This window comes from Bombus vosnesenskii, unplaced genomic scaffold, assembly GCF_011952255.1.
Source record: "Bombus vosnesenskii isolate JDL3184/JDL3185 unplaced genomic scaffold, Bvos_JDL3184-5_v1.1 scf7180000013314, whole genome shotgun sequence".
Taxonomy (NCBI): Eukaryota; Metazoa; Arthropoda; class Insecta; order Hymenoptera; family Apidae; genus Bombus; species Bombus vosnesenskii.
In genome coordinates, this window is record NW_022882960.1 from 5,906,013 (window position 1) to 5,929,288 (window position 23,276).

Sequence of the window (23,276 nt, forward strand, 5' to 3'; positions counted from 1 at the left end):
TTATGAATGAAGGTAACACGTTGCGAGCGTCGAACGTTCAGGCCTTCGTGTAATCGTTTCATTTATATTGCTGCGTTATGTCGCTTACGAATGTATCGATGTACATTCGAATTGATTAGAGACGCTTGGTTGTTTCGATTCGTGATAATTGCTATTCGATCGAGATCCTTGCTCCTTTGAATTTACATCTTCTAAATAACTCGTGTGGTTGTATGGACTTTTACGCGGTTGAGAATGTTTTACGGAATTTTGATCGAGAAATTAGCGTACGTGTATTATAGCGAAACGTGAAAGATTAAAAAATAAGGCGAAGATTTTTATAAAATGGAATTGTAAGTCTGTTGCAATTATAATAGCATAAAGTCACGTGGCGGACACACTGATAAAGCTAGTCGTAGTAATAGTCGTCTACCAATTACGTAATAGGCAAATTCGCAAATGTACCTGTCCACGTATTGTTTTATGTTGCACGTCACGTCGTTCAGAATTTACGATCTTTGATAACTTTATATTACTGCATTCAAGATGCACACGTTGATTCTGTAGATACTATAAAAGATTAAATAGAACACAGTATTTGAATATTATTCCCAATAAAGCTAAAAATGTTGAAAGTTTCAAAATTCAATCCAGAATTTGTGTCTAGCAACAATTTGATTTTCCAAGGAGCGTCCACTTGCAAGTTATACAACACGAAGTAAATAATTGGTCGAATATTGATAAACACAACGGTCACTACAAACAGTTCAGCAAACGTAACAATTTCCTTCCACTGCGAAAAAAGGAAAGGGGAAAGAAAAAAGAAACGAAAGGAAAACGAAGGAAGGAGAAACGACGAAATACTACGAAAGAAAGTCACGAAAGAGCGTGTTTCAACGCGTTCGGAGCGTGCATTTCCGGAAGCAGCGTCTCGCGGACCGAGATTTACGCCGGCGCGTTCGCCTAAACGCTGAAACGAAGGGAACATTATTCCCGCGGCAGAAACTTCCTTTTAGCGGGGGCCCTGGTAGAAAGTAAAACGATTCCGCAACTTCTTGGCGGAGGAAATAGTCGAGGCAGCCGTTACGACGAAAAGCATTCGCGACCCTGCGGATACGTTGCCATAGCGGGGAACAGGACAGTACCATAGGCGACCATAGGATAAAAAGAGACCAAGCGAGGGCCATTTGTATTCATATGAAAATATTATCTCGCCGCGCGTCCTGCCTCTTCAGGATCGCTATTGGGTTTGCATAGATACTTATGCATGAAGGTAACATTGCCCGGCATTGTTATGCAACCCGCTGTAGATCCTCAATATAGATCCTCGACGCGCGAGCCGCGCTTCCATTCGGATTTCAAGAGCTTCGTCCTCGCCTTCAGAGGATTCATCGTTCCGGGACCAACTTCTAAATCGAAACTCTTGCTCCGTACCACGCTGCAGATTTACATTTTTTTCTGTCCTCCTTTTCTTTCCTTTTTTTCATGACATCGTAGAGGGAGAAGGAGAAAGAGTTTGGTAAGAGCGTGGCAAGTGTGTAGTTTTGGAAATTTGTTTCGCGAAGCATCGGATGAATTCTTCGAAAGAGAAGATTTGTGTCTTATGTACTTTGAATGGAATTGGAAAAATAGGTACCTGTGTTGTAATTGATGTGCACGAAATATAAACAAACGAAACGTTTCTGTAGCATGATATTGTAAAGATTTGAAGATAACACTTGTATTAAAATAATATTACAGTACATACCGCTTTGACCTAATCTTCGGTACACTTTCGTAACTAAATTATAATACAAGATGTTTGTATGAAAAGCGCAGATCTTTGATTTCCATTTAATAGTCTTTAATTGCTTCTTGTAGAGGCGTTTATACTCTAAAAGAACAGGATGTATTGCATAATGTAAGAAAATAGAATCATTAATGCACCAATTATGAAAATGATCGTTGCATTGAATGCATTACGTAAATAGAATTAACGTTAATAACGAGTAATATCCTCATTTTCTAATAATCGTGTGATTTTTTAAATTATTTATAGATATCTTACAACTACAAAAAATTACGCTTAAAAACAATCAAAAAACCACTTCACCACTATCTAGTAAATAGTACTTGTCATAAATAGATTACGGAATGTAAATTTGTTTCACGCACCAAATACTATAATAAGTACTCTATTTTCAATATTTTATACATATATTCTTACATACTATATGCATTGTATGCACTTTTGCACCTTCAAATTGCCCATAAATATCCGCAGTCCGGTCATAAAAAAAAAATGGCTATCCGATCTTTACATTTTTCATTTTCAAGAATAATACAACAGCGTAACCGCTAATCCACCATTAGCCACGCACCGCCTGAAAATAAATATTCCAACCCCTGAGCTGGCGTTAATTAAATACCAAAGCACTGTTTCTCCTGGCCAGTGCATTGCTATAGACAGGTCAATAAATCTCACGGAAATTACAACGTACAACGAAATTTCAATTCAACTTTCACATATGAACCGGTATTAAGATTTCGATCTTAGAGGGAACGCGGCCACGCGGCTGTTCCTTTTGCGTTCGTTCTTGTTCCGCACGTTTCCGCGATAACGCGATCGCGTTATGCGAGTTTAATGATTTTAGATAAAACTTAATCGCTCGGGAAGATCCTATCGGCACACAGGTGTAGAGCCAGGCTCGCGGTACTTGTCGCACGACAAAATTCTAACTTTGTGACGAAGATGAAATGCACGTTTTATCTGCATAAAACAACGCCACTTCCACCTCTTCATCGTATACAATTTGTACAAGTCTCGAAGATGATACAGTTACACGCTAAAAATTGCCGTTTCATCGTGCCGTGTCTCTGTTTCTCTCTCTCTCTCTCTCCTTCTCGTCAACCATTCAACTTTTCCTCGTCTTCTAGTGCAGTCATAATTTCGCGTTGCTTATTGAATCGATCATGTTGGATTAATGCAAACGGACATCTACGAAGTGGATCGGAATATAACGTGAAGTTTAACGAGCAGTTAAATTTGATGAAAACGTCAATCGTTTAGTTAAAATATCGACGCGCGGAAGTCGAGCTTTTTGTAATTATTACGGCTCATGCGGAGTACGTATTGTTACTCATCGAATAGGATTAATTGGCAACAACACCTTAAGGGTGATTCTTATTATCAATGTTTGGTAAATGCTAATGCAAATTAATATGTATCGATAGCTGAATGAACAAAATAAAACAAAATCTGTAATTTTCAGCACGTTCTTTGATCAAGTTACATATCGCGACTAATACTATGGATAATTTACAGCGAATATGGTTCAGTTGAAACATAGTCAAACATAGCCAACATTAAAAAACTTATTTCTTTATTTTTCTTTTCCTTCAGTTAGATCTTTGGACGGTTGTTTTTATTTTCAATCGTGTTATATTAGAATAAAATAACAACATATCATATTTTTTTCCGTAAAACGATAGAACGTTCTGATACTGAGTAACCAGAGTTCAGATACAGCACACCCTATCGCAATATAAAATCCAAGCGAATCTTCATTTTGTTTTTTCACCATTAATTACACCGATCACGTTAAAGAACATTTTTCGCAAAAAGATGCGGTAAAACCAGGAACGGGAACCATTGAAACTTCCGATCGAGATCAGGACCGGTTTAGCAAACGCGGAAAACTTAGTCGTCGCGAATAAAACGATTCGCGAGCTACGCAAACATAAGGCAAGCATTAACCCGCGCACAACCGTTCATCGTATCTCATCGACTCGCATCATCGTGCAACCTTGCGTAAATTCTTAATATAGAGTGGTGCAACGGCCAGGTCCTCTGCCCCTCGCCAAGAGCGACTCGAGAGGAACACGTAGTCGTCTTTGAGGAATCCGTTCACCAGTAGCATGTCCAGCGAACCGTTCGTCTACCCTCTTCCCCTTCCCTTATTCGACTTCTTAACAACCAACGTTGCTTTCCTTCTTCTCGTACGCAACACGGTAAGGTGTGATCGGATTTCCAGTTGTCGGAACGCAGAATTCCACTTTGATACTTTAACGTGACGTCGCGTTGACTTTATCGCGTGCACGAATCCGGTTGGATTCCTGATGGAAACGCGCCCTATTCATTCACGTTCAAACGATGACCTATGTGTTGTGTACATGATTTTCATTCAGTTTCGGGCTTTTGCTTCGTTTATTCGTTTCCTTCTTTTTTAAGCTTCTCTTTGGATAGTGGGATGATTTAGATCCGTTGTAAATGATAATTTAATTTTCTATCAAACCAAACACCGTGACATTTATATGAAAAATCTTCATTAAATTTGAAGTAGCAGCCAAAGTCGAAAAATATGTACGAGTTATAAGATCTCATTACTTTATTCTCTCTTTAACCCTTCCTTTTTTTATACTACGTCTATGTCAATGAATATATAGCGTGTGTGTTCATTTGATTCAATTATTGCAATTAGTGAAATATTGAGCTTTATTATATGCTGTAAAATGATTTACATTTACTCGTGAAATTAGCAGCTAGAAAAATAAAAGCATATAATACTAAATATCAGCATGAAGAATTTTCACTGCCATATTATGATTTTATACAGATAAAAGTCTCAATGACTAATCTAAAATCTCTTTTTTTAATCCAATTAACGCAATAGGTCTCACAGTGGTAATAAATAGAATTAAATACACTCAACCCCACAACTAATCTCATTCAAATACAATTAATTCCACCAAAAGAATGTTCCATATTTGCCAACATTTATGAAAGATTACACCTGGAGAATTTTTCTTCTTTCGTGGCTTTTGCTCTTTACTTCCTCCATCCTCCCGTTTCATCGAACGTATATTCCATCGCAAGGGTTCACCGCGGCCAATCAACCCCGGATAACAGCCAGCTTCGTTTCTACGTCCGTTATACAATAGACGTGCACACGGTGTACATGTGCGCGCACGACTGCGTCGGGATGAGCTTCCATACCAATGTATTCCGCGTATATACGTGCACGTGCACGTGCATGTGCCTACGAGAGACGGCAACATTTATTGAACCCCCGTATGCCACTATGCAATCAATAATTACGCGGAGCTGGATTAATGTACAGGCTCCGACGAAAGCACTTGTCGGTGTTTGCAATATGAATACGGTATGATTTAGTTTGCTCTTCTCGACGTTTCCATATCATTCGAATGGAGAAAAATGAACGTTTCTATGCGCCGCACAGCGAATAATTAGAAATATATCCGAAGATTTCACGCTTTCTTTTTTTATAAATGATTTCATTTACATGGTATTATTTTCTGAGGGTTGTAATGGAATAAAAAGGAACCCATTTTTCTTTGGAGAACATTTTGCACAGTTACTTGGATGGCTACTTTTAAAACGAAGAGTTGGATTAAGAATAATTTGATTGAAAACGAGAATATTAAATCGATGAGTTTGATTGAGAGTGGAGATATAAAATTGAAAATTTTGTTTGGAAGCAAAAATATTATTTACAATATTTAATGACGTAAAATATGACATTAAATATAATATAGGAATAATTTTTCGAAGATGATTGGAGCTACTGAAAATTTAGATGAATAGGTCTTTTATTTGCGAATACGTCAATTTTTCTCTTCCAATATTAATCGCTACTATTAACGAATGTTTTCCAAGGAATTTCCCTGACTACCGCCTATTCAACGTTAGAACTACCAACGACTGCAGTAATAAAACAAAGATATCTAACAAAGATATTGGGATAAAAGATAAACAATACAAAATAAATAAGACAAGAGTAAAAGCAAGTTTGTATCCACATACTTTACCTAAAACAATTATTCGAATTCCCAAAACTGCAACGTTGTAAATCCATAAAATTTCTATACGAAATGATGAATTAATCATTTACTCGCTCCGATAGTTCTGATGATAATAATTCCATACGTAGCTGTAAAACAATACCAAATACACATAGACTTACAACAAAATGTCACGCTAACCTTCTTTATCCAAAAATCTCAACCTTACAAATTTTAGAAAAACCAATTTAAAAATTCTTCCATGTACCTGTGCACATACACAGCAAAATATGGTACAATAAAAAATTCGATTAGAAGCGTGATTCCTTGTGACCGTGTTCTTATTCTCTGCTCACAGAGAAAAGGAAGAACGTAATGAAAGGAGGCAAAGCATGAAGGCGAACGAATATAGAGCAAGGATGGTCCGAGAGAGGAAGAAGAAGCGAGAAGGATTCGACCGAAGTATGAGATTACATTACATCCGTGTGGTCTGCGAAAGAAATTCAAGACGGCAATTTCGATTAAATTTAATCTTACGCAGGTTTCGAATCAAACGCAGTGGCGCAATGAAACCGGAGGGGCGGCCGGTTGTCTCTCTCCCATGTAAGACAGTCATCGGGCCTCGTGGGTCTGAGCTGAGGTTACCTACGATCGTCTTAAAAGGGCGGCCCTTCTCCGGAATCTACGGTTTCATGTGGAATTTCCGATTAAAATTCAGCGCGTCCTTTCGGCGATGTCATTCCGATTTCTCTTAAGAGCTGCCGTACCAAGCCGTTCCACTTCCGGCCACCGCATGTAGTAGACTGATAATGTTGCTATAATCGAACTTGGAACACTATCGTTTAGATAAATATTTTTATCGTTTATTGGGAAGTTGATGGTTTTGTTACTTAGATCATAGGTCTCTGTACAGATCGGTAATATCGATATAATTGAACTTGAAACGCTATCTTTTAGATGAGTTCTTTTATCGAAAGTGGGAAGTTGATGCTGTCGATGGTATTTTTATTTGGATTACAGGTTTTTATACAGTTTGTACTATTTTGTTTTGTATAGAATAATTCATTATTTTTATTTAGATCTCGCGAGATTATTTATATTCGAACGTAATATTTTTACTGTTCGAAGCATTAAGAAAGCTGAACAAACTTTCGAATACTTATCAATACCTGTGTCATAGAACCACTCGATATATCAAATGTTTGAAATTTTTCTCTATAATATCCACAAATTCACAAAATTACATAGATGAGAAGAATATCATTTATCAGCGAACAAAAGAATTTACACACAAAGAAGAAACAAATAGGAAACACTGAAACTTACAGAAGCTTTCGCAATCAACCTCCTCATTTTGACTTCGCTAATAATAAGAAGCTTCCAAGCATCTTTACCACAGAACTTGCCAAATTCTCCAACAGTTACCAAATCTTTCGCAGCCTTCTCACACGTTAACCACAAAATCTTAATTCTCTTTATAAGCATCATCTAGACCTAAAATCATCATACTAATCAAACAGCCTATCGAAACTGCAACTCGCAAAAACACATCAATCACACGACAAACCATCCAAAAGGGACTTTATACTCCAAGGATAAAGAAGCAAGTCAAGGATACAGAAGCGGTAAAGAAGGTTCGATCATGCGATGCGCGATGGATGCGATCGACCGTAGTCCGCGATGCATCGATTCAAGACAATGCCAATAAATTCCAACTAAACAGCAGCAAGATACGCGATCACCGGTGCAAATGAATCGCCTGTGAGAAAAATAACCTGCCAGATCAAAATAAAAGATCGTAATTGGGGGAAAAAAAGAAGAGAGCAAACTATGGAAGGTAGAAAGGTGAGAGGAGGATGAATCCGCGGTGCAGGCTGCGCAGCGCTATTCATTAACCGTCTGCGCGCTGGTAAATCCATAATGACAGGATAAACTAGCTGTTTACAGGTGATTACGCCAATTATCGACGATACTGGGAGAGCGTACGCGACTTGTTTACATTTGACGCAATCCTACGCGGTTCGCGCGCGCACACGCACGCATAATGGCGACGTATGCTCGGCTGCATCCTGGTTGCAGGCATGGCTTGACCAACCGACAGCTTGTTCGAGGCAATTTATTGCTCGCACGGCACGCTAATCGGCAGACAGAGGAGGGAAGATAGCTTTGACAGCGGAGAGACCAAAGACACGACCGGATGCGCCATAGGGGCCCGCTTCGGTCGTCCATCTGAAGTCGCGCTTCGAAGGTCACTGAACAGACGGTAATGAAATACTAACTGGCCACCAATCTCGTTGGAACGCGTGAAACGAAGCTATAGGGACAGCTTCATCGTGAATCGTCTATGGTGTAACTTTGATTTGCGTTTGCCGCTGCTAATATTACTTTCTACCGTGTTATTATCATATATTTGGTGCTTTCACTAGGAATGTTAGCGAAATGTTTATGGATTTATTGTTATCGTATTATGTCTTTTCATATTATCGGGTGATAATTCTGGGATAAAAATTATTCGATGTAAATTTAGTATCCCGAGTTTCGAGGACTTCACGTTATAAGCATTTAACGAATTACTCGTCTGTGTGGTTTATAACAAAGAAATAGGAAAATTACGAGGGAGATTAAAGAATTTGTACGTAGTTTTTCATCGGTTCATAGTCTAACAAATTATTCATAATTTGTGTTGTAACAGAGGATATATAATGAAAAAGAAAAAAGAAGGAAAAAGAAATGAAATTACCAGTAAATTTGAGGCTGTATAAAATCCACTATGTGAGTTTTAATTAAACGAGATTTTAGTTAATTTAATTATGCACTACGTATTTTAATATATAAGTATATACCATTTGTTAAATGTTAAATAAACGTGGTAAGAAAAGGAGCTGAAACAATATGGATGATAACGTTAAATCCTGCAAGAGCTTCGATCAGTACTTGTTTCTAGCAATTTATCTTTAGTTCGTAACATATAACAAGTAAAACTTTTCGAGCTACCCTGTGGGGCAGCTTAGTCACTAATCTCGCGAGATTAAGTTGCTGCGTGGCTATAAATTATTGCAAACCTGTGCAACAGATGAGACCATTGGGATGCAATAATTAACATTCTACTGCTAATTTAACTATGTTCTATCCAATGTCCAGCTAATTAATGGTCTAATATGATTCTCTGAGCAACATAACAACCGCAATTATAACGAGCAGTTGAATCCAGTAGATTGTAGTAAACAGCTCACTGTCATCTCCTGAAATAGCTTTGTGTCCCTAGTTGATGCTTTCAGTGAATATTTTCGTCAACATATTAAATAATACATGCTCCTTTACTTATCCATTTTTTTATTAGATAGTTCATTACATATAACAAAATGTCAATTGTACGTGTGACGTATAATTGTCAGAACATAAAATAATAAATCTATATTGAATTATTTTTGTTTATGAATCTTTACACTATAACAGTATTGTTATTATAATAAATGATACGAAAAAATATATACATACGGAATGATACAAATTGCGATGCGGACAGATACCTTGCACCAATAGAAAACCCAAACTCCAATCAATGTATATAATAAAGTAAATAAAAATTAATGTTTTTTAATTAAATAAAATAATCTAAGAATTAAACGAATATTATGTTCCGTTAATACGCACAGAATCTTAATTAACGAACCTTCGATAAATCAACAAAATATAAGTAGAAAATTCTGTTACGCAGACATACTTATTCTACTTATTCTACTATTGCTACTCATTCAGAAGTCCAACTCTCGACAATTTAATGAGAATAGAAAAGAGTCAACGATATTAAAGTAAACGATAAAACCAAAATCCAAATTTAAACCAGCCGTGCGTTACTTTAATACATGGAAACTATCTCCACTCGGTGTCAATTAAAATGCCATGGCGAGAAGATCCCGGAAGTAGAGATCGTGGAAGAAGAGCAAGCGGTCCGGCAACGTTCACTCACGTCTCACAGGTGAATTATAATACACCAATTATTATATTTCATAACGTGACGTTATTAAAACTAGATACGGTAAAAGACGTGGCGTTGCTTCAAATTATACTCGATCTCCTTGCTACCAAGAAAAACGAACGAGGACGGGCCACCCTCGTGTTCTATGAACCTTGCGGATGCGGTCATTAAGAACCTTGCAGACGTGTACCATTAATTAAACAGATCTACAAATTCCTTCCATGTTTAATTACCGTAGACGATGTTACGTGCAGCGATCGACATCGATTAGCCCCGTGAGTATTTTTTAAAATATTTCATTCTACTTCGATCCTTCTTATTTACTCGTATAAACAGTTGATTCGATACGAGAAAATTATAATACTCGAATGGTCTCGAAAAACAATGTGTTAGTTAACCGATACGCGAGTAAATTGCGCTCGTTTCATATCGCGGGTGTTATAATCTGTTCTCGAAAGCGGAACAGATTCTAAGAACGAAATTGGATAATTGAAGCTGGAAGTCAGATTAAGAACACGATATAGTTATAAATTAGCTGTGATTTCGCTTTACAGCGAATTGAATTGGTAATCGAGGCAGCAAATTTCTTGTCAACGATCCCCGTGAAGCATTAATTGCTCGAGCCGATTACTGAAATGAAAGTCGTTGAACGTTGTCAAGACACGGGGTACAGGAACGCTATTACCGTTAAAACAAACTGATAATTATTATCGAAGATAATGAAGCGAATGAAGTATGAGGAAATACGATAAACATAAATTGCTCTGCTTTATGGTCAAGTTTCTTGTTTCTCGTTCAAGGTTAGTAAAATTAAATATTAAATTAAGATAATAAATTGGAAGCTCATATCACAGATATCAGATAACAAGAAATTAAATTATATATTAATTGCACAGACAGACGAGTTATGGTATCAAGCGATAAATGGAGAGATTTTGAAAATTATATGAAAATTATACTCCATCGAATTCATGTATCTTTAGAATATGATACTAAGAACATAAAAAATATAAATAGAGTTATAAAATAACCGAGAAATCGGTGAAATTAAGTTTACGATATTGGAACACATTTTTGTCCGAGCAGGGACGGACCGATATCACTTGAGATTTCACTCCTCAATCAAGAATATGTCAACGTATACATTCGATTTGTACCATAAATTTGTACAATAAGAGAAAATTGTTTCTACCACGATTTAGTATTCTAGCAAATCTCACACACAAATACACTTAACTAACACAAACTTATAGGAAGAAAAAAATCGATATTTCTAAACAATCTCTACGCAAATTAATCAGTCATTTTAAAAATAATTTAGCAATAAACCTTAAATATCGCTAAGCTATCGAAAATTCGTACAATATTATATTCTTCGCGAAAAATACAACGTCCCTACGTAACGCAAGCGTTCAACAAACAATCGTTTAATCAAAAGCACAAATTTTTCAAATAAAAATCCATTATTTTTTCCAAAATTGACTACCATGATAAATTCAAAATATTCTCAACTATCGCGAATATAACTGTTACGTATATTACATTTTTCAGGTAGAAAATATCAATATGCCTAAGTAACGCACGCGTCTACCAAACAATCGTTACGAAACGCGTGTACAAAGGTCTTTGCTCCTGCGGTCAGTACACAGGCTCGGAGCAACGAGATAGGCCAGACAGTTTCATGGCAAAATAAGAGGACGCGCCTTCATTGGCTTTAATGGGATGGCAAATAGGCGGGCAGGAAATTTGCGCTTTTGAAGGCACCTTCGTGCGCACGAGATAGCACCGCGCAAGAGGGCACGCAGGAAATTCTAAGCAAGATGGCCGCGACGAGATTCCACTGATTCAATAGAAACTATTTGCACTGCCATTAGACGGTCCGTTGGTGTTGGTTGGGCGCCGTGGCCTGTAAACACGGCCACACAAGAATCGAAACGAACTTCGCGCCAGAGAGAGATAAAGAGACACGCAAAAACGATAAAACTATCGAACCTTAAGGTAAGTAGAATTTAAAAATCTTCGAGTTACGGAGGTTCTATCTTATCAAGCTTCTCTGATAAGACAAAATTTCAACGTCTCGGAAGTCAAACTGATCAACTCCACTGTTTATTAGTTCTTTACTCTCCTCGTATGGACGTAAGTATACCATTAATATTGAATGTTAGAGGAATAAATGATTTGCTTCCATAATGGCATTCATCGAAGATGACACGAACGATGGTAAACTGTAAGGTAAATTTAAAAAACAGTGTTCTGCATTTTTTAATTTATGGAATTGCTAACAAACGAAACCGACCTGAAGGCGCTGTGCAAAGGTGAATACTCTTCGAATTGTAACTGTTCGAAGAAACACTAATTCAACTCTAGCAGATTATTTATTTATTAACGAAAGTAAATGACGGTGTACGTTATACATGTAGCCTACAATACGATTTTTCATTATAAAGTATAAATATGTATATATCTGAGTACTTTTTCGAGTTAGAACGCTGTACAAACTTTGACGTGTAGAGATAAATCGCGGCTCGCAGAGATTAGATTTTTCTTTTTAAATTCGAATTAAACAGGTAAAATAACATATCTAATCACGTAGCAAATTATTCAATGTAAAGTAAGTTTATATTTCGATTTATAGAAGTTTTCACAGCGGGATGAAAGAGAACGAAGAAACTTGCAGAGGTTTTCGAGTTACCGAGGTTCGACTATACAGCAAACAGGACAAGACAGAGAAAGACAGAGAGAGAGAAGAGTAAAAAGAAAAGAAGAAAAAGAAAAAAAGGAACGAGTGGCGTACTTAATGGCTTACACTGTTGCAAGAAGAACTCTAAATTATCGTTGCAACAGGCGTTTCATTACAATTGCTAATAAATGGCACGCGGCGATGGTCGTGCGGGTTTATGCGCTTATGTGCTCATAAGCGCATGCATGCCCCGCTGAAAAGACACCGGCGATGTCTTTATTTCATTTAAAGGCCACGCGAGCTTCCGAGTTTATGAGAATAAATTATGCACACCTTCGGAGGGCCGTTGCTTGCCACCGCCAGGCGAGGCCTTTTGTCTCTCTTTCGCGTCGCGCGAAAAAAAAAACCACATTCCGCGCGTGTCGCGACGCCACGCCGCGAGAATAAAGGCCCTCGCTGTTTAACAGTTCGTCACATTCGTAGCCGTGACTTAATGTCGGACGCGGAGATGCTTCGAACAGGATTCGCCCTTTCAGACGAGAAACTTTCTTGGTGCTTCGTTAAGAACGTCGCGATAATGATGAAACATCACTCGGTGTTTGGCTTGGATTGCTTCGTCGACGTATCCGGGTAAGTTTCGAGGCGCTGTTTAAACGTTCCGGTATTTAGTTTAGAATATTGGCAGTGGTTACTATCTTTGAGTACCAAATCTAGAAGAAACGACTTACCGATGAAGAAACTTCGAGAAAGTCAAGTACGTAATTTGTACATTTTGATACAAAAAGTACGCATTTTGATACATTTGTTGTCCCTTTTTGTGTATGATAAGAATATACTAAAATACAAGATAAAAAATACGCCTGAAAATTTTTATTGGCAATGAAATGTTAATACCTCGATAACCTAATTTAAAATATTGTCAATAGCACTGTGTTGTGGGTAGCTGTACAATCTAGGAAGTACATTAATGAAGAGATTTTGAAAAAATTCATATTTTTTATTGGTAGTAACTGTATGTATACTGAAATACCAGGTTAATTTTGCATATTTTAGTTGTAAATGAAATCTTGTCAGTACTTATCGTGTTTTGGTACAAGATCAAGAGAGAAGAGGTTTCTTTGATAGAGAAATTTTAAGAAGTTTGTGTCATTTGAACTGGAATTTTGACATATTTTGTTGTTCGAGGGTAATAAATATTCAAGTATAAAATAAAATTTATCTTTAAAACGTTTCATTGGGAATAAAATTTTAATTTCTGAAAAATCTCAATTTGTATGATTCTCATGATTTGCATGATCATTAACGAGACCTTTCAAGTGCATTGAATACTATACACGTTTTTAATTATTCACATTTTTAAAATAATTTTTATGCGAAGTTCGAGAAAACAATAATTATAAGTGATTTTGATAAATGACTGTATCATTAGTTATTTGGACGTCTAGAATCTAGACACTAGTTAATCAAGTCCTAAGATCAATAGATGTTGACGTAATCAAAAATTTCTATCCTAATGATAGAAGTATGGTCGAACAGCCGTACTATTACTAATTTATCGAATGAAGTTATTTCCCTCAGTTATTCGCATAATCAGCACCTTGTGGCAAGAGAGTTAACGTTACAAGTAACTACCAGCTTCACTGACATTTACGTGTTTAGTCTCTTTCCTTTCGATCCTTTTAAAAATTCGACTGCATTAATTTATCATATCGTAAAGGAAAAGTGATTCGACCTCAAATATTTGATCTATCGACAATCTAACAAACGATAAATAAATATAAATTATGTTTATAAAAAAGAAATTAACAGTACACGTACAAAATTTCTAACGCTTTAAAAAGATTTCATTTAAAGATTTTTAGGTTTCAAGTTCCCAAATATCAATTATCGATAAGTTATTGGAGAATTAACTTAGATCAAATGGATATCTTCAACATATAATAATTTCTAAGATATTTTTCTCATCATTTATAGAGAAACACGAGATGGAAGATCATCGAAATTCTTTTAAGCCTACGTAGATATACCTACTGTTTCTATTTATATTCTTTAAACAATTCTCATTTGTTCCTCTACATGGCCTTTACCATACACAATTCCTATTCACCTTTGCTCAATTTCTTTTCTCAAATTCTAGCCCTAATTCTTTAATCCAAAAAGAACCACAATTCAACCAAGCTGCTACTGAAATTTCTAAAAGCACAACGGATCGCATACCGATCATATACAATGGATCCGTTCAATTTCCGGCTTCCTCCTTGGTGGTGGCCGAAATTGCATTTCTCTCGAAGACGTCCCCGAACGTGTCTGCGTACGCCATCTCTGTCACGCTGGGAGGCACAATTTCCGCTCCACTTCCGGAAATGGACCTATTGTCCGATGTAATCGGAAGACAACAATATCGTGGACGAGCGTATCTCTCCCTTCTCTATCTACAGTCTACATGCAGCCGTGAATCCGCAGGCTTATTCGCACACACACGCACCAGACTAAGCCTCGTATGCATAGAAAATGACACGCGGTACCGCAATACAGAGGGTGGAAACCATCGATGAATAATTTCCACGCGACTTGCACGCTCCGGGCAAATTGTCGATGAATTAAGAAAGGAATGTATGAATGCTCGATGCCTTAGGTTTTGCGCTCGAGAAACGTCAAAGAAGATTCTGAGAGAATGTTGCCCCGGTGATTGCTATTGTTTGATTAATAGACTGTGGATTATTTGGCGTTTGTGGTAAATTTAATGAAAGTGCAAAAATCCAGAGTGCGTATAATGTAGAAAAGTATATAAAGTATACGTGTTTCGTAGACTGCAAGAAATTGAAAAAATAATTCGTTAAGAATTCTGCTATCTAAATAATAATACTCTTGAAGAAGACCATTTTGTAAAAAGTTATATAGAAGTAAAGAATACTTTATCACTGATATCTGCAACGCAGTTATTGAGAATAGAATTCGATATATTTTCTCTTCTTTACTGATAACATAATTTTACATATAATGCACATGGAATAGCTACAATGGTCCGACACCCTTACGATCAATTTTACGTTTGTACGAACCCAACACTTTATTCTTACAACAACGTTACTCTTGTAGCAAAGAGACGTTTCAACGCTCTAAGTAAAATAAATTCGATCTTTATACCAATATGTAAATTATTCTAGAATGTTGTAGAGTAGCGTTACTTCCTATCTACCAGGATGTTATCGATCTATAATCTGTATAATTACGATCTATTTTGGTATATCGATCTAACTAAAAGAAGCACATCGGTTACAATGAAGAAAAAGAAGCTTCGCGATCACGATGTACGAAGAAAAAAAGAGAACCGGTTAAAATGCAAAAGGAACATTTATCGAAACCACTTTCATCCGACGACGATCATCGGTTGACGATCCCGATAATCTCAACGTGATGGTACCTCGATCATATGGACAAGGCGACGTTGTTAAAGCTCGTAAATTCTGAGACATCGATTATCATCCGCTACGAACTAGACACGCAATGTATCTTTTACGATCTACGATAACTGTGTATACTCGTATGATGCAAATACAAGCGAGATATTAAAGTGACAGAAAGATGCTCGTGACGAAGATACCACCCAGTAGAGGAGACCAATAGGAACGCACACGATCGCGTTCAAGGGGATCGAAATTATCCTTCTGGCGATCCGCGTACTCTGAACATGTACGTATTATGCGAATATCCTGTATATAGGGTGGATCGATAAGAGACACTTACAACGATACAAACAGCAATTCTTTTTATCCAAGAATAACGAAAATAGGATAGCATATGCATTTTTTAATCGCGTCACGTCCTTTCGGTTATATAATATTTTCGTCTCAATTATATTTTTCTAACGTTAAGAAATACCTTTAGTTCCAACAAAATGGCTAGATCATTATTGTGCTATGCACATTTTCGTTTCAATTTCATGTCAAACATCTTTTTAAAGCATCACAGATATTTTTTATTCGTTACAATGAAAATTGAAATATAAAAATTCAAGGGTCGTAGCGAAAATTAAGGTAAAGAATGAAAAAATTTACGACACGTTATCGTCGTCTTAACACTCTTTTCGTTATTCTTTAACAAATTTCGCGAATTAAGCTATCCACGCTGTTTTTACTCTCTATTACAAGAATCGTTTCATCCTCTCTCCTCGCATTACCTACTCGTCTTATGTCGTATTTCTTATTTAAATACCCTGTCTTATATTAGTACCAATAGTAGAATTAAAAACTTATGACAGTGCCTTATAATAACCTACGAAAAGATAAATTCTAATAATAAAAAATACAAAATCGTATTACGACAACGAAAGTTTAAAGCGACAGTGAAACGAATTATTTTATATTCATTAAGTCTCTAAATGTTAAAAAAGAAAAGGGACAGGAAACGATTATTTGTATCGTTAGAAAGGACAAAGAATAAATTATCCTCTCACATAATTGTTATTCAATATTATATTACTGCAAACTTTATCTTTAAATATTATCGAACGACGAAGTTTTGAAATCGCAGAATCTCGATTTCAGATTAAAATCACCGTAGATCGAATAAACGTAACGAAGATATATAGATGTTCTGTTCCTGTTGAATTACCCTGTACATGTATACGTGCATAATGCACACGTATTGCCGCGTATTGTATTCATACAGTGTACGAACGGGATACAAGGCCTCGTACGTGTTGGTACAAGCGCATGGTGTACGGTTTGATGCATGCGAATGCGTATCCGGATCATGGGTAAATTAGTGCGAGAATTAGTGTGAGAATTAGTGCGGTACGCGCACCGACGTATACGCGTAGAGAGATACGAACGGAGAGAGACAAGGAAAAAGATAGATAGAGAGAGAGAGAGAGAGAGAGAGAGAGAGAGATCGGCTGGGTCGTTGCATAACGTTAACCCCGCGTGTCGTGACTTGTAAATGCGGTGTAAAGACTGACGTGAATATACGCACTAATGGAGGCGTTGCGGGAGTTCGTAATGGCCGCGTGGTGCGGTGCGGCGAGCGGGTTAATGAATTAAAGAAGATAAGGGACGCGTGTTTCCGCGAGCAACGCCGCGCATAAATCCACCGGGAACGATTCAGTTCGAGATGTCCTCCAGGTGGAAGGTGGACGAACCCCTTTCGAATCGAATCGATCGCCTCTCTCGTCGGCGAAATTCATGGATATCGCTTTGGACACACCTTTAACTTCGAACTGCCTGGTTGGTATCTAGGGATACATATACTAATTTCGTAACATTATAACGACCCGCCTATATTTTATATTCAAGTATATTATACATAGACGATTATTCGCTTATGGTTTCTGTTCGTTTATTGCATTTTTATTACCTTAGGAGACGTCACCCGTGTAAGATTTCTCTTACAGCTTAGAATTGATTGGCTGGTGTGAGGTCGGTACACCAGGTAAGTATAATAGTATGACAAAAATTATGATGATGATAAAATATGTACTGGTTCAAAAAAGTATTCGTAGTTGGCCATTTGAAACCAATTTGGAAATGTATATGAAGATTAAAAAATATTTATTGCAAATATAAGTTTGGTACAAAGATAAATACACAATAGCTGTGTTAAGTATATATTAATAAGCGTTAAATATGGTCACACTGAATATTGAGGATTATGAATTTTAATGGATAGTTGACTGCTTAGATACTTTTACAATTTCTATATTTTCTGATCGGTTTCAAATTTTACCAATATGGTTATGATAGTTGCATCGCATAATGAAATTTTAAAATGTTTCGTGTAATACACATTACGTACCCATAAAAGGTGTTCGAATATTTTCGTCGTATTTAGAGTTAAATTAAGAAACTAGTATATATGTATTGATGTTTCCTATATAATAAAACTACTTTTGATTTTTTTTTTATTATGTAATTTGACTTTTATCTGGAGGAAACAATTAAAGTTCTTGACCAGGCAGGAAGAGTTAACTCGTCATCTAGCTCAATATCGACAAATCCCATTAATGGTTTATTCACTGTTACTCTGTACTCTATGCATCATTACTATCTATTAGACATAGATTATATTGCATGTAAATTTGCAAGAATAATAATTGATTGGAGTAAAATTAATTCACCGTATACCGATTGTTAATCTAAATGATCTGATTAATTCGTAATAATGTAGTGCGTCACGGGGCTGTACATTCAGAGGATAAATTAATGTTAGATAATCATATGGCTATCCAAATGAGTAAATAGCTGTTTCATTAGATTTCGGTAGAATTAACTAAGCCTAAACGATATAACAAGAAATAAAAGACCGAGAATAAAAAGATATCGAAAATTAAAATTGAAAATACAGATACCACTTTTATGGTACCTTCAACAGCCTACAACTAATACGCATAAAAGTCTAGGAGTATAATAGATACGGAAGTACAGTGCTAGAAGTATAATAAATACAAAACTGGAGAAAAGGAAACAATAAGGAAGGAGAACAATAAGACTATTATATAAAACAAGTGCGTAATTTCTCGACTTAAAAGCCCAACTGAAAACCAATTAATTATAATAGCACTTGACTTTTCATCAACATATATAACAGGATTCAACCAGGTGTTAATAGTATCCAGTAATAGACGAGACCATAACATGATACTATAATTAAGAGACATAAAATCCCATAAATCCAAAAGAAACACCAAATCTTCCATAAGTAACTAAGTAATTTAAATTTTAATTAGTAAAAATATTTGATTTTTGCATATCTTGATAATTCCACTTTCGACTTTTTCCCATATTTTTACATCATGCTCTATTAAGCAACCGACAAATCTTACCATTTAATAAGATCCTTGGCACACAAGAACAGGTTTCAATAGCTTGGCATATTGTCATATTTTCTCATACACTGATAAGTATGCATGAACGATATCTTAATATTCGACGTGCGCCATGATTTCGTTAAGCGCAAATTTTTCTACAGCTTGCAATATCGTTCCTCTTATTCTGATAATTTAATCGCATGATTTCTATTAGCCGCGATATTAATTCTCGATAAAATCACTACGATTCTAATAAATCATCCGTACTCGATACTCGCAGCTCAGATTATGTAGCCGGCTGTCTTAACATATTTAATAGCCCACTTGTTTAATATGTAAAGCAACGCGAAAATATATGGAACGAGGCCAAAATGAAAGGAAAAACGTTGCACGCCGTGCGGGGGAGTGACCATAATACGATACTCGCTATGCTGGATATGCAGATGGATGCATCCACTATCACACGCGTATACGCGTACGCATACTAACTCGTACCTGCGTGTCATGCATAAATGATATATGCATACCATTGTGAATAAGTCTAGCCGCTGCAACCACCAAACGAAGATGTTCAATCCGTCTGACAACATCCCTCTTTATACGTTTCTGGCCCTCTGTTTCGCGTCATTCTTTACGCGTGCACGAGTTATACCGAGCTGTTTTTGCGCGTCTGTCTGTGTACATGTAATTAATAATTTATGTTGCGGAGTATCATTTGGGTCTCCGGGGGATGGGCGAGTATTAATTTCGCCGTGTAACCACGTGAATGTCTAAACTGCTTAAATGAAGTCCGTTATTAATCGGTCTCGTGAATTATTCCCAGGTTTATTAGGAAATGTTGCAGAAACGAATCGAATAGTTTCGGGTATTTATGACGAGAGAACGAATTCATGAATTTTATGGTAACGAGTATCGTGTGCTTTCGGAGCGAACTCTAAGCGTTTCGTGTGTAAGTTTTAATAATAAATAGTTATGAACCATTTTACATTCGTGATAAATTATGGAACATGAAGGAACGAATATCGTCTATCGAACAAAGTTTGGAATCATTAAGCACATGTTCTATAGAGTTAACAAATTTCAGGGACATATCGAGTCACGATTAAAATTGATATAGGCGAAGGAGATTTCAAACTTTTAGTCGATAACGTAGGTTAACGTATTATCTGTAGAAGAGTTTCAGATAAAAAATGAAAATGAACGTATATTCATCGTCGGTGAAAAATGTAGAATCGTTAGACACGCGTTTCATAGAATTCAAGAATTTTGGAAAGAGGCAGCTTGAAATTCTAGCATCTCTCGATAATTCCTTGATACATTAACAAAGAGATAAAATAAAAGAGAGATGAAATACTGGTACACTTATCTCTTAAAGTATAAACTATTTTAATGCTAGTTGGAAATATACGAGATTACTGTATTTAGATGCCACTTATTTTCCGTGAGAATAAATAAAAGTCAAATGTTATACATAGTACCTCATGCGGAAATACTCTGTCTATTGATGGTACAGTTAGATTCGAACGTAAAATGATAACGTACGAACGCCTGAGCATTTAGGTCAATAAATGGTTTCGTATAACTGTTCGCTAATTGTTGAATTAAACGTGTATAACTAGTGATGAAAATATTTTCGGAACGAGCACCTATTACCTGATGCACGCAGTAAGGCGCCGTTCCACTAAATTCTGCCAACGAAACCGTGGAAAATCGTTCTGAATCAATGCGCGGCTCCTTTGCGCAAGATACTAATTGCTTCTCTGCATTTCAGTCACTTAACTGTGCCTTATGTAATTTCAAGCGAACCACTCCAGTTTACTGGGTGAACAGAAATTGAATAAACACTGTACAGTTAGAACTCGATTGAGCAAAAGAGTACCGGTTATGTAAATAAAAGATGATGGAAATAAGAATACTTCTCTACTAAATGATAGATCTAACATATAAAAGATTCATTTTGTAATTTACATTATGTATTATATTTCATTATGATGCGAGATAAATGACGTGTGACCAAATGAATAAACATCACGGCGTACCTTAATTAAGCGATTAAACATTACGTATAATGATTATGTGTATAAATATTTCAAAAGAAACATACACGAAGGCATTTACATTCTGTAGCATGGAACATAAAGTCCATTTCCATTACACAAGTCCCGTCGAATCGGAAGAATCCAGTTTAATTACATTCTGTAGTCTTACCTGAAACCAAATAAAAAAGATTGTCGTTAGATCATTTACAATTTGATTAAAAATACGATACACAATTCGATGTATAATTCGCAATAGGATATTAAAAAGTACGAGGTGGATTAATTAAACAGATTAATTCCTTAAATGTCCTGCAAATTAATCGTTGCATTACTCGCAATTGGTGAATTATCTAATTGAACATAGGATATACGATACACAATAAAGAATTTAATCGAAACAAATTTCCTCCTCACATTTCCTATGCTAATATGAATGACGCTACTACTTAAGTTATTTTAAACACATCTGCATACGCAACATCAAATCTACGAGACAGCTTCCCTACAATCTACATCCTGTCCCAGTTCTCGGTAAAGTTCCACAATCGCACGTTTAAACCCATACTTCGCAAAGCACCCCTTTCATAAACACAATTACACAACCCACGTCTCTCTGAAACGAGGCTTCCGAAAATACTCAATTATACATTCCAAACCATATTTCTCACGATCCGCCCTCTCAAAAATTCACAATTACGCAGGCAAAGCCGTATTACACAGAATTCAGCCAACCACGATGCACGTAGGCTAAGCCACCCCGTACATTACATCGTACCGTTCGCATACATGGCCCCGGTATGTACACACGTATCGCAACGCTGTCTTGTCGTTACAAGCAGCGGATGGCGAGTTAGACGAGGTTAGAGCACGTGCGATGTTATAGTACAAGTGTACACCCCCGTTCATAAGTACATATTAACAGAGATCCTGACTTGATACAAGGTATTATAATTAGAGTGTTCGTAACAATGATAATCGTTCACCACGTTTTCTTAGAATGTTCAATATCCGTTTAATACGTTTCATTCTCCTTAAACAAGATATTTATCATATTTATACAATTGTTGTGAGTTTACCAGTAATAATATCGCAAAAGAACTGTATCGAATTAAATTACGAAGTTGCGTCATAATAAAGGAGAAACGATTAATTTTAAATCGAATATGTCTAGATATTTTTGATAATATATTTTTAATTTATTAGGTCATCCCGTAGGCAACCTGGTACTTGTAACAGCTACGTTTAAAACAAAGAGAATTGTTACCATTCGAGTGCCATAAAACTGGCATAGAAAACTTAATAAAAAGATACACAAAATTAGAAAAATGAACATTACATTGTACGAGCCATTCAGAACTTACACTGATCAACTTTTTTTTTTCTTTCTTTAATTTACCTTAGAATCTAATTATACCATCTTGCTGCAATAAACGAACCGATGCTATACGATGTAACCCGATAGATAGGTCGCTTGCTCCTCGACAATCGAATACTAATCGTGTACTTATGCAATGAATTTAAGAACTGAACAAGCAGTAGAATTGACCGAGTTGATTTCTAAGAGTCTCGTGTTAGAACGATGCCATAGTACATATGCACCCTGCGCGTTGTTGTATCTGTACATTTTCCATAAATGTATAAAACTCCGCATAATATCGACTAATAATATTTAAAGCTGATCATATACAGCAAGTATGATAATACTTATGAACGGGGGTGTACGCAGGGCCACATAGAGATACGCGCAAGCGTAATTACACGTACATGAACGTAGGGGAGAAGGCAAGTCACGGTCGCACCTGCTCCTTACGCTGACATCGGCCATCCCCATTCGAGGACGCAACCGGTCAACGAGGCGAACAGACGGACGGTACATCGGTTATTGTCCTGTCCCCGTTCAGGACAGGCATTGCCCTATTGACTTCGTTAACACTCGATATCTATCGAAAGGTGTTTCCTGCGCAGGCTCGATCACTGTCACGGGCCCCGTTCGTATCCTCATGCCCGGCTGTC

At 36.6% G+C, this 23,276-nt stretch overlaps 1 protein-coding gene and 1 long non-coding RNA gene across 4 annotated transcripts in view; both read right to left on the minus strand.

Moving 5' to 3' along the window:
- LOC117235097 (UPF0489 protein C5orf22 homolog) overlaps positions 1-23,276 on the minus strand; it is a 1,027,617-nt gene that overhangs the window by 765,589 nt on the left and 238,752 nt on the right. The window lies entirely within an intron of this gene.
- Positions 1-23,276, minus strand: part of LOC117235105 — a 97,724-nt gene that overhangs the window by 59,792 nt on the left and 14,656 nt on the right. Inside the window, exon 2 of one of the 2 annotated variants that reach the window (XR_004493620.1) lies at positions 21,329-21,432. This is a non-coding gene — a long non-coding RNA (uncharacterized LOC117235105). Of the gene's footprint in view, positions 1-21,184; positions 21,433-23,276 lie in introns of those variants that run through there. The other variant, XR_004493619.1, reaches the window with a different exon arrangement.